The following is a 13,582-nucleotide window of genomic DNA, read 5'->3' as shown; positions in this document are numbered from 1 at the left end:
GACTAGAGACACAGTTGCCATCTTCCCTGTGTAGAACCCTCCTTCTGTGCAGCTTGCAGGGGGACATAATTTTAAATGTGTTGAGCCCTCCCTCCACACATCCAAATCTGAATCTGCATTGCCCTGGTGAAATATACTCAGTCCACCTTGGTGACTCCCTGGCACCCCACCATACACGATCTGCATACTGCTGAAGACACTTTCCACCAGTGGCAGCCAGCCCTGTCATGCATACCACAAGAGGCTCTTTCAGCAGCAAACAGCTGGCCTCAATTCATGCACTACCAGCAGTACTTTTGCTGCCAGCAGCCAGCCTCGGCCTGTACTATGGTCTTTCTTAGACAACTCTTGGGGGTCAATGAGCCCCAGATAGGTGGTAGTTGGCCTTAGTGTGCTATCAACCTTTCACTGAGTAGCTTCAGGCTCACCAATGGCACAAAACCTGAATTTACGTTAACATGGTTACCACCTGCCCCACCCTGGTGACTTCTGCCTCACCCAACTGGCGTACCACATGAGGCTCTATCAGCAGCTGAGACTTATGGGTAGCTGGAAGGTGGAAGCTGGACTTAGGGTGCCCTGGGATTTTTGTGAAGCTACCCCAGGCTCAGTACTGGTGGTAGCCATCCTTGTTTCACAGTGTTATCGCTCCCACATGCCTCCAGGTCCAGCACAGGCAGTGACCAACTGTGAATTGCTTTGTAGCCTCTACCAGGTAGACCCAGGCTGGTCACAGGCAGCAGCTGACCTTGGCCTAAACAGGAGTCCCTCCTAAAAAGCCCCAGAACCAACATAACTGGAGGTCAGATTCAGACCATAGTAGAGCACCACCCAATTAGCCCAACAAGTGGCACATCCATAGGGTGACCTCAGCAGACACCAGAGTGCACTGGGCAAATCCTGCTTCACAAGGTAAGCCACCCTGCACAGCAGCCCATAAGCTGTGGGTGTGGCCAAACTCCAGTCAGCCTGAGGATCAATCCCACTCACTGACATGCCGACACCAATCAAGCTCAACTACAACAGGAGGGCACATACACCCCATACAAGGGACACTGCTGGAGCCCAGTGCAGGAAACCAGGGAACCACTGCCACTGGGCCTCACAGGGAACCACTACATAAAGCCACCCAGCCAAGACTGGGATATAGCAGATCTACCTAATACATAGAAACAAACACAGAGAAGCAGCCAAAGTGAGAAAACAAAGAAATATTTCCAAACAAAAGAACAGGAGAAAACTCCAGAAAAAGAACTAGATGAAATGAAGGCAAACAACCTACCAGAGTTAGAGGTCAAAACACTGGTTATAAGGATGCTTGAGGAACTTAGTGAGAATTTCAACAAAAAGATAATAAGCATAAAAAAGGACATAGAAACCATAAAAAAGGACTAGTCAAGTATGAAGAATACAATAACTGAAGTGAAGAATACACTAGAAGGAATCACCAGCAGATTAGATAAAGCAGAGGATTGAATCAGTGATTTGGATGACAAGGTAGCAGAAAGTAACCAAACAACAAAAAGGAAAAGGAATTAAAACAAAAAAGACAGTTTAAGGGATGTCTGGGACATCAAGCATAATATTCACATATAGGGGCACCAGAAGGAGAAGAGAGAGAGGGATTGGGAAACTGTTTGAAGAAATAATGACTGAAAACTTTCCTAACCTTAGCCCAGGAAGCAAGCACAGAGTCCCAAACAAGATGAATCCAAAGATGCCCACACCAAGAACCCATCATAATTAAAATGGCAAAGGCTAAAGACAGAGAGAATCTTAAAAACAGCTAGTTACTTGAAAGGGAGTTCCCATAGTTTGTCGTTGATTTCTCAACAGAAACTTGGCAGACCAGAATGGATTGGCACAAAATATTCAAAAGGATGAAAAGCAAGGACCAACAACCACGACTACTCTTCCCAGCAAGGCTGTCATTTAAAACTGAAGGGAAGAGCTCTCGCTGTGTTGCCTGGTGACTGCACTACCCACACCTCCTAGCCTCTCCTCTCCCAGCCCATGCCCAGGGAACCAGAACAAGAAGCGGGGACTATGTTCCGACTCAAACTGACAGCCCTCGACTACCACAACCCTATTGGCTTTAACTACAAAGATGAAACAGAATTTAGAAACTTTATTGTTTGGCTTGAAGATCGGAAAATCACACTACAAGATTGAAGACAGAGGTAATTTAAGAAACATACACAGCAGTGACTGGCCCAAATTCTTTGAAAATTATCTCAAAGATGTTAATTGTCCTTTCAAGATTCAAGATAGACAAGAAGCAATTGACTGGCTTCTTTATTTAGCTGTTAGACTTGAATATGGAGACTATGCTGAAAAATACAAGGACCTGGTACCTGATAATACAGAAAATGCTGACAATGCAGCTATAAATGTAAAGCCATTGATCAATTTAGATGTAAGTAATCCTGATTTTAAGGCTGGTGTTATAGCTTTGGCTAATCTTCTTCATATTCAGTGTCATGATGATTACCTGGTAACACTTAGGGCAATTCACATTTTGGTCTAGGAGCACCTGACACAGGATGCACTTGCTAAAGCAAATCAAACAAAAGAGGGCTTTCCTGTTGCTTTACATAAGCATATTCTTGATTTTGACACAGGAGATACAGTTCTTAATGAAGCTGCTCAAATTCTGCGATTGCTGCATATAGAAGAGATCAGAGAGCTACAGACAAAAATTAATGAAGCCATAGTAGCTGTTCAGGCAATTATTGCTGATCCAAAGACAGACCACAGACTGGGGAAAGTTGGAAGATGAACATGTTAGGATTTCACCCTCTTACTTAGTATAATTGGGAACCATGTATGCTCTGGCATGTGTTTGGAAATCAAATGTCACATTTTCGAGGGAAGAATCCCAGAAAATTGACTATGTTCTAGAGATTTATCATCATTGCTTTTTCTTTAATAAAGTTTGGGAAAGTGAAAAAAAAAAAAAAAAAAAGCTGAAGGAAAGATAAATTGCTTCCAAGAAAATGAAAAGCTAATGGAGTTCATCATCACCAAACCAGTATTACAAGAAATTTTAAAGGGACTTCTTGAAGAAGAAGAGGGAAGAACATAAATATGAATAATAAAATGGCAACAACTATGTATCTATCAAAAACACTTTAAATGTAAATGGATTAAATGCTCCAATCGAAAGAAACATCATAGTTGAATGGATAAAAAAATAAGACCCATACATATGCTGTCTACAAGAAACCCACTTCAGATTGAAAGACACACACAGACTTAAATCAAAAAGATTTTTCATGGGAATGGAAATGTTAAAAAACAAAAAAAATAAAAAACTGGGGGTAGCAATACTTACATATATCAGACAAAATACATTTAAAACAAAGGCTACAATAAGAGACAAAAAAATGACATTACATAATGATAAGGGATCACAAACAAGAGAATATAACCCATGTAAACATTTATGCACCCAACATAGGAGCACCTAAATATATAAAGCAAATATTGACCGACATAAAGTAATACAGTCATAGTAGGGGACTTTAACACCCCACTGACGCCGATGGACAGATCTACCAGAAAGAAAATCAACAAGGAAACAGCAGCCTTAAATGATACACTAGGCCAGATGGATTTAACTGATATTTTTAGAGCATTTCACCCCAAAGCAGCAGAATACATATTCTTTGCAAGTGCACATGGAACATTTACCAAAATAGACCACATGTTAGGCTACAAAACAGGTCTTAATAAACTTAAGGAGACTGAATTCATATCAAATATCTTCACTGACCACAATGACATGAAACTAGAATCAATTACAAGAAAAAAACTGAAAAACACACAAGCTCATGGAGGCTAAATATCATGCTATTAAATAATGAATGGGTTAACGATGAGATCAAGGAAGAAATTTGAAGTACCTAGTGAAAAATAAATGTGAAAACACAACCACCTAAAATCTATCAGACACGGCAAAAGCAGTCCTAAGAGGGAAATTCATAGCAACATAGGCCTACCTCAAGAAACAAAAAAAATCTCAATCTAACTTTACACTTAAGGAAACTGGAGAAAACATGGCAAACAAAGCTCAAAGAAAATAGAAGGAAGGAAATAATAAAGATGAGAGTAGAAATAAACAAAATAGTCTAAAACACAATACAAAAGTTTAGTAAACTCAAGAGTTGATTCTTTGAAAAGATAAACAAATTTGATAAACTTTTAACTAGACTCATCAAGAAAAAGAGAGGACCCAAATAAATAAAATCAGAATGAAAGAGGAGAAGTGACAACTAACAACAGAAATACAAAGGATTGTAAGAAAATATTATGAAAAATTATATGCCAACAAATTGGACAATCTGGAAAATAATGTATAAATTCCTAGAAACATATGAGGTGTGGTCAAAGAATATGGTGAATGTTTAAATAAAAAAAATGATTACAGTAAAAGACACATTACCGTTAATCTCCCTCAAAATACTCCCCCGTGCTTTGAACATACTTATCCCATTGTTCTTGCCACTTTCTGAAGCAGTTCTGGAAGTCCTCTTTCGTGAGTGTCTCTATTTCATCCTCCATCATGACAACACTCTGCGTCACACATCACTTCTGGTATGGCAATTTCTGTCAAATAAAAATATTATGGTGTGTTCTCCTCCACTTTATTCACCGGATCTGGCACTGTGTGACTTCTGGCTCTTGTCCAAAGTTAACATGACCATGAAAGGTAAACGTTTTTAATCGATTCAGGGCATCGAGGCAGCCATAACAGTGCAACTAAGGACATTCACGAAAGAGGACTTCCAGAACTGCCTCAGAAAGTGGCGAGAATGATGGGATAAGTGTGTTTGAAGTGAAGGGGAGTATTTTGAGGAGGATTAATGGCAATGTGTCTTTTACTGTAATAATTTTTTTTATTTAAACATTCACTGTATTTTTAGATCACACCCCATACAATCTTCCCAGACTGAGTCAAGAAGAAACAGAAAATCTGAAGAGACTGATCACTAGAAATGAAAGCAAATCAGTAATAAAAAAAACTCCCAACAAACAAAAGTCCTGGACTGGATGGCTTCACAGGTGAATTTTAGCAAACATTCAAAAGGGAATTAACACTTACCCTTCTCAAACCATTCCAAAAAATTCAAGTGAGGAAATGCTCCCAAGCTCATTTTACAAGGCCAGCATTATCCTAATTCCAAAACCAGACAAAGACATTAAAAAAAGAAAAGAAAATTGTAGGCCGGTATCCTTGATGAACATAGATGCAAAAATTCTCAACAAAATTTTAGCAAACTGAATTCGACAATACATTAAAAATGTCAGACACCATGATGAAGTGGGATTTATTTCTGGGATGCAAGATTGTTTTAATATCTACAAATCAATTAATGTGATACATCACATAAACAAAACAAAAGATAAAAACCATATGAGGCTATGGCGCAGGCATGGGGTCCACCTCTGGACCCATGGGGTGGAGGGAAAGTTTGGTCCTCCAACACCCATCCCTCTTACCACACCCCCACACTCCCCTGCATCAGGCACAAGAGAAGGCTGGTGGGAGTCAAGCACAAGCCAGAAGTGCTGCAGGCAGGACTCTGCATGGCACGTGAACTCCACGAAGGTCAGCTCCGCCTTGGTGCAGAAATATTTTTCCTCCAGGATCCCAGTTTCTTCCCATGGGAATGTGGTGATTGGTGGGGGGCTTTGGGGGCTGCTACTCTGGAATTTCTTCTGGTCAACATAGACATATTTCTGTCCAAGCCCCAGCAAGCGACCCTAGGGTATCTGGAGGAAATAGACCTGAAAACACTGGAGAAGAAACTGAGAACTTTCAAAGTAATGGAGCTCTGGGAAAAGAATGGAGCTGTGGTTATGGCGGTGCAGAGTCCAGGCTATTTGTTTTCTCTGTTGAGAGGAGGCTGCAGACCTGTCCTCCCTGAAGCCCAAGTTGGACGAGATGGGTGTTCCCTCTATGCAGTGGTGAAGGAACAGATCAAGACTAAAGTGAAAGACTTCCAGGCTTATTTCAAAGGAGAAATCTTCCTGGGATGAAAAGAAAAAATTCTACAGTCCCCAAAGGCAGAAGATGATGTTTATGGGATTTTCTGGCTAGGCGTCTGGAAGAACTTCTTCCAGGCCCTGAGCAGAGGCTTCTCTGGAAACCTGGAAAGTGAAGGCTTCATCCTTGGGGGAGTTTCTGGGGTGGGATCAGGAAAGCAGGCATTCTTCTTGAGCACTGAGAAAAAGAATTTGGAGGTAAGGTAAACCCAGTTTCTGTTCTGGAAGCTGCTAGGAAGATCAAACCACAGTCTTCAGCCTCAGAGAAAATAATGATTGTGTAAAACTGCCCAGCTCAGGAATAACTAGGGCTCTCACCTGTGCTCACAGGAAGTTATGTTTCCATTCACGTTCCTAAAGAATTAGAAACCCACTCATGCCATGTTCTCAGTATAGATCATTAATGTATTGTAACATTGTACTGTGTTTAGGATCAATAAGACAAAATAACCTCCAAATAAGACTGATAAAAATCTAAGAAAGGAGTGAGGGTTATTTCAGCTAAAATCTGGAAAATATGAGGCTCCAGTGGACCTCATTACAAACATTATGGTGTTTGAGTGCTCTTATTGGAAATGAGTTCTATTTTCATGTCTTTACAAATCTAATAAAAGTTAATGATTGACTTGAAGATTAAAGATACAAGGTTTTTGGCTTGTGTGTTTTTTATTAATTACTTGTTATATAATGGTTAAGTAATATTAATATGAAGGAACTGACGTGCTCTGGATGGCATGATAAAGGTAGATTATAAAATGAAAAAACAAAACAAAACAAAACAAAAACCAATATTAATAGATGCAGAATAATATTTGACAAAATTCAGCATGCAATTTATGATAAAAACTCTCAGCAAAGTGGGAATAGAGGAAACATACCTCAACATAATAAAGGCCATATATGACAAACCCACAGCCAACATACTCAATGGGGAAATGATAGAAACATTCTCCTTAAAATCAGCAACAAGACAAAGATGCTCACTTTCACCTTTATTCAACATAGAGTTGGAAGTTCTAGCCACAGCAATCAGACAATAAATAAAAGGCACCCAAATTGGGAAGTTGGATTGATACCGTACTAAGGTCTGGCTGCCTGCCGCTTGAAAAAAGTTAAAATCGAGGGACAAGGTTGGTGGAAAGAAAAGCAGGTTTATTCAGAATGCTGGCGTTCTGGGAGGATGGCAGACCCCTGTCCAAAGGGCATCTCCCCATTCCTAGACTGGTCAGAAGGTTTTATAGATACACAAGAATGAAAACAAAGGAAAGGGGGAGTTGGTCAGGCAGGTCTGAGGGTTGACATCACTTCCTGGGGTCTGGTCTGTTTTAAGATAATGTTATCTCCGGACTCCAGACTGGACCACAACGGCCTGGAGTTTTATGCATCACCGGTAAAAACTGTATGGGAGTTGCAAAATGGATTCTGGTGTCAGTACCTGAGGATTAAGAAATTTCCCTTTCCAGGTTAGGATTCTGCTGGTTAAATAGATTAACGAGGTGTGTGTAGACTTAGGAAAGGGAACAAAACAGAGTTTTTAAGTGAATTAGTGAGGGGATAAACAAAGAAAAAACAGCTGAATATCAGGGTAGATCTAACTGCAAACTAGCTAAGTCTAATGATAACTGGCTAGATAGTGAGCTATGCGGTGAGTCAAACTGCAAACTAGCTAAGTTTAATTATGTTCTTGATTTACTGAATTTCATCCTTATAGGATAATTTATTGATTTTAAAAATAGTAATTAAAAGAAAAGAAAGAGGACACTTCCTACTATAGTTTTGACTTGAGTGTGAATCCAAGAGATATCATATACCAAAATGAATATCAGGGAGATCCCCACTTGCAATATTTGCAGAAATTTTTTTCATAAATTCATTACCTGAATTTTAAATCTTTTCACTGACTTTAAATAAAACAAGAATTGAGAACAGAGAAGAGAGGACTTGAGAATAGATCTCTTTGCAAAAGCTGATGCAGTGCCATGGGCACCCCCTCCCAGAGGGTGTGAGGAGTTAGGGATGGGGTGCTACACCCTTCATTATAAGCCAGTGAGAAGATTCTATATAACCAGAGAGCTACCAAGTATCCCCTGCATTTGGGAGACACAGAGGACTTGAGTTTGATAACGAAAACATTAAGTCAGCCTGTCATGACAAGATGTGGGTAAGCTGTGATGAAACTTGCCTGCTCCCAGCACTTGTTGGGTCAAGGAATACCTGTTTGTTCCTCATAGAGCAGAGTAGGGAGAGAGAGACAGATACACTGAGATAGAGAGATTGATGCCAGGCATGTGGTTATCCGGGTGCTGTCCACAAGAAAGCGAAGAAACCCAATAGTAAGAATCTGCAAGATTTCTAAGGGTTTTCTATTTGGAAAAGAATGTACCTTTCAGGATCAAGGTAACAGCACAGGTGAATTCCTTGGTGATAGAATCCCCAGAGAACAAAGAAAGTGTCAACAAGGAAATGAATAAACCTTATTCTCTGCCAGCCCTAAGGGTGCAATGTCAGCCCTCATCAGTACCTGTCAAAGGGCCTTTTATCTCCTCTTTCCACTTCATCCTCTGCCTGTTCTGACCTGATCAAACAACAGGTAGCAAGTGTTGGACAGTGGGGAAGGAAGTGTCAGTAAGAGAAAGAAGAATTTACCTACAACCTTCTTCAAGACTGCAGCTCTCAAGATGAGGAGGGGAAATATGACATTAAAGAAAGTTTGATGTTTTAACTGAATCTTGCTCTGGACATCTTGACTTCAAAGTCAAAACTTTTAAAATTATTATTTAAGATCTATGACCTGTCTATTACCTAGGAGTAAGCAGGAAATTATTGGGCCTACTGGAGTTGTCACATAGGGGCAATGGAAGGTAACTTTAAATAATTATAATGAGATAGTGGAACAGAACTGCAATCATAATATTAACTTGTATTTTGATTATATCACAGTTGTGCTTCTTCAAATGCCAGTTAAATCTATCTTGGCAACAGATGCAAAGGCCCAACATGCAAGGCCTGCCACATGAAGAGAAGCACTTTTGGGGGGAAGTGTGATGCTGTAATGCCTGTTGAAGATGGGGTTTGAGCCACTTCAGGTGCCCCATGGAAACAGCCTTCTTGAGAGACTAAGGAGTCTGTAGATTTATGGAGGGGGAGCTCAGGAACCTAAAAGTAGATTGTTTTTACCCAAAAAAGGAGGCTGGGGAGCACCAGTGGTATTTTCATTGCCATTGTAAATGTTAATATTAAGCCTCAACTGTCCGTCTTCTTGTCCTTTCTCCCAATCTCAGGTTGGGGATATCTGATGAAGGAAGTCTTTCCAAAATCTTAGAATAAAAACATTGTTTGAATTCCAAATTGATGATACAGTTTCACCAGTAGTTTTAATAACTGATTCAATTTATCACAGGGCAAGTCAACAAGGGAATGATTGAGGTACAGAGCCATTGTTTCCTGAGTTGTCTGGAAAACTACCTGAATTCCTTCCTCCTTCCCTTTTGCTCACAGGGGCAGCAGTTCAGCCAGACCTCCTAACCAAGTTCCTTTTTCACCCCTCACTGACCATCATTTCCAGAGAGCTGCTCAATTCTGGTATCTTATTTCTTGTCTCTACTTTCCCCAGACAGCCTTTTCTTCTGACTTATATTAGGGAGAAAGAAGGAGTAAAAAAATTTTGGCCAAATAATGAAGGAGGTTCTGTTATATACTTGACCTGATACAAGAGAAAAGAGAAAATAAATCCGATGAAGCTGCTAGAAGTCAGGCACTTCAGATTCTATCCCACATTTCCTGACCATGGAAAGGGATTGTAGGATCTTCTACATTGAAATGTGTGATGATTGCAAATCCATCGTGCCTGTGTGTCGCAGCACCAGAGGGTCACAATGCAGGCTTACTCCCTTACAGAGCACACTGTAGCAGGAAGAGCACAGCTTTGAAATTGGACACACTCATGCTTGAATCCAATTCTGACAGCTGTTAGATTTTGTACATTCATGCACTCAGCCATGTATTACTACAGTGCACTTCCTGAAGTTCCTTCTATGTGTGGAGTGCAGGGGCATGCTGGAACCACATTGCTCCAACAGATGAATGTCTGCCCTCAGTCAACTCTTAGAATAACAGGGGAAATGGACACCGAGACAAAAATAGACTGCAGTGTGGCTAGCACAAAGATGGAGCTATGTGGAGGTCTTCCTGTTACCCACATGGGGAACGAATGCCCTTCACTGAGGCAGAAGTAGAGGATGAATTCAAGCTTACTGGTTAGATGTTAGGCTGAATGGAGAACACTGGGTGTGTGTTAATTCACAGAGGATTGGAAAGTCCTGGAGCATTTGAAGGAGTGTGCATTTTTCCTTAGCACAGAGTAGTAGTGGGAAAAGGTGGGAGGTAAGGCTGGAAAGGCAGACGGGGGCCAAATTCTGGGATCATGGAGGGCCTTATAAGCCATGCTAAGGAGTTTATATTTTACCCTACATACAATAAGAACCATTAGAGTTTTGTGCTAGGGAAGGCCATGATAATGTTTATGTTTTAGAACTATTTCCCTGCAGGAAGTATTTGAAGAGAGAGATTGAATCCAAGAGGAAAGTTAGGATATTATTCCAAGAGTTCTGGTGAAAGGAAAAGTAAGAATGGAGAGGAGATGTCTGAAGTTGGATTCCCAGAAAAACAGATCTGGAGATAAGGATTTGAGTGCAAGTAGTTTACTTGGAAGAATACAGAACTAGGGTAAAAAGCTTTGGAAGTGACAGAAAGAAGGAAGCCAAGAATGGATGCAAAAATGATCAGATTGCCACTTTGGAGCTAAGGGTGAATTCTACTGGGAACCTGTACAGAGTGTGTCGATAGTTGTCCCATCCAAGGGGTGTGGAAGTGGGAATATTTATCTACTAAGTCCCAGCCATCATTGTTTGGGACCTTTTCTAAGGCATTAGCTCCCTGACTCTTTAGGCCTGCCCTACACATATTCGCAGAGAAGTCTTCTGAGGAACATATTAGGTTGGTGCAAAAGTAATTGTGGTTTTTTAGATTATTTTTAACCTTTTAAACTGCAATTACTTTTGCACCAACCTAATATATACCTTCAGGCAGGGAATTGTGGGTGCTTGAAATCAGAAACCTTTGATATGCTTAGAAATGATGAGTACCAAGGAGATACAGGCAGAGTGCCTACAGTGCCTGTTATAGGAAGAGACAAGTTAAGAGGCAGAATGAATTAAAGGGTTGGATAAAGAGGATAAAGGAGAGGGAACAGTCTAATCTCTAATCTTCTCATAGGAATAACCAGAAAAAAAATAACAAGTGCTGATTAAGAGTAAGGAGGTGTAAAGGAATAAGGATAAAAAAATAAATTTGGACAGTTTCTTAAGCCCTTTGAGTTTTAAGTTCTGTTTTTTGTTTTTTTTTAAATTTATTTTTTAAATGTATTGGGGTGACAATTGTTAGTAAAATTACATAGATTTCAGGTGTACAATTCTGTATTACATCATCTATAAATCCCATTGTGTGTTCATCACCCAGAGTCAGTTCTCCTTCCATCACCATATATTCGATCCCCCTTATCCTCATCTACCATCCCCCACCCCCCGCCCCCCTTACCCTCTGGCAACCACTAAACTATTGTCTGTGTCTATGAGTTTCTGTTTCTCATTTGTTTGTCTTGTTCTTTTGTTGTTTTTGGTTTATATACCACATATCAGTGAAATCACATGGTTCTCTGCTTTTTCTGTCTGACTTATTTTGCTCAGCATTACACTCTCAAGATCCATCCATGTTGTCACAAATGTTCCTATATCACTTTTCTTATCGCTGAATAGTATTGCATTGTGTATATATACCACAACTTCTTTATCCATACATTCAATGGAGGAAAGACAGCCTCTTCAATAAATGGTGCTGGGAGAATTGGATAACCACGTGCAAAAGAATGAAACTGGACTGCTATTTGTCACCATGTACCAAAATTAATTCAAAATGGATCAAAGACTTAAGCCTAAGTTCTGTTTTTGAAATACAAGACTACCTATGTTATGGTGTTGGTGTACATAGTAATTGATCTAATGTTTATAAAAACCTAATTCAGTACCTAGCATGAAATTAAGGTTTAATAATAAGTAATATTTACTCTTTGCTTACTGTGTGAGGAGAAACAATTTTAAATACTTTATGTGTATTATTTCATTTAATGTACAGAAGTCTATGGTACCATTATTATTCCCATTTAACAGATGAAGAAACTGATACGCTGAGTGATTAAGTAATTATTAAGTTGTGTTTAAGTGGTTATTATGGAAACCCACTGTGTTTTGCAAAAACAATGATAATAGAAATTTCTAAAAATTTGCTAATTTTCTAATCCATTCACCTATCCATCCATGCAGCCATCAATCCTCGATTCATCAAACATTTACTGAGTTCCAAATATGCACCAAGCATTTCGTGGCACCTGAAATTTTGCCACTGTTGAAGTTCTCCCTCATATAACAATATAGTAGAGGTATCCTTTCTCTATATACTAGTTCTTGAAGATAGCTATCAAGTATCTGGTAAAGTGTGGCATAAGGAAGAAAATGAGTGCAACATGATTGTATACAGCTATCTCTTACTTTGCTCAATAATTTCATCCTCATAATATCATTTGTTCCTCTCAATATGAAGAAATAGTCTCATTTTAAAGACTGATAATTCTTATATTAAGTTCCCCCCAAAACAGATTCTAAGACAGAAGTTTAAGTGCAGTTTATTTACTTGGGAGTGCTCTTGGAAACAACACCTGTAAAGGAATGAGGGAGCAAGGTTGGCAGAGGGAGAAGTTGACCAACAATGCAACAGAGGCTTCAGTTAATCCCATAGGGAGTTTCTGAAGCTAGATAATTTTTCAGAGATATTCTGCATGGAAGTGAGGGGGGATGGCCAACTAGTAGGATACAAGGTTAATGTACAAAATTCAATTGTTTTCCTATACACCAGCAATGAGCAAGAGGAATTTGAAACTAAAACACAATACAATTTACATTAGCACTCTGTAAAATGAAATACTAAAGTATAAATCTAACAAATTACATACACGTTCTATATAAGGACAACCACAAAACTCTGATGAATGAAATCAAAGGAGACCTAAATAAAGGGAGAGACATTCTATGTTCATGGATAGGAAGATTCAATGTTGTCAAGATATCAGTTCTTCCCAAGTTGATCTATAAAATCAGTTCAATCCCAATCAAAATCCAGGGAAATTATTTTGTGGATATCAACAAACCAATTCTAAAATTTATATGAAAAGGTAAAAGATCCAGAAAAGCCAACAAAATATTGAAGTAGAATAACAAAGATGGAAGACTGACACTACCTGTCAAGACTTCCTATAAAACTACAGTAATCAAGACAGTGTGATATTGCCAAAAGAATAGACAAATAGATTAATGGAACAGAATAGAGAACCCAGAAATCTACCCACATAAATACAGCCAAGTGATCTTTGACAAAGGAGCAAAGGCAGTACAGTAGAGCAAAGATAGGTATCTGCAACAAATGG

At 39.4% G+C, this 13,582-nt stretch overlaps 1 long non-coding RNA gene and 2 pseudogenes across 1 annotated transcript in view; 2 read left to right on the top strand and 1 right to left on the bottom strand.

Moving 5' to 3' along the window:
• LOC141573181 (uncharacterized) overlaps positions 1 to 13,582 on the bottom strand; it is a 197,527-nt gene that overhangs the window by 35,932 nt on the left and 148,013 nt on the right. The gene's annotated exons all lie outside the window — the stretch shown is intronic.
• On the top strand, positions 2,047 to 2,801 carry LOC109461349 (tRNA-splicing ligase complex subunit RTRAF pseudogene; annotated as a pseudogene).
• LOC109461347 (peroxiredoxin-like 2A pseudogene) lies at positions 5,343 to 6,332 on the top strand (annotated as a pseudogene).

The sequence above is a fragment of the Rhinolophus sinicus genome, chromosome 4 (genome assembly GCF_057876585.1).
Source record: "Rhinolophus sinicus isolate RSI-liver-muscle chromosome 4, RSI-T2T, whole genome shotgun sequence".
Taxonomy (NCBI): Eukaryota; Metazoa; Chordata; class Mammalia; order Chiroptera; family Rhinolophidae; genus Rhinolophus; species Rhinolophus sinicus.
The sequence above is the reverse complement of the archived record's forward strand: the minus strand, read 5'-3'. Positions and strand labels throughout refer to the sequence as shown.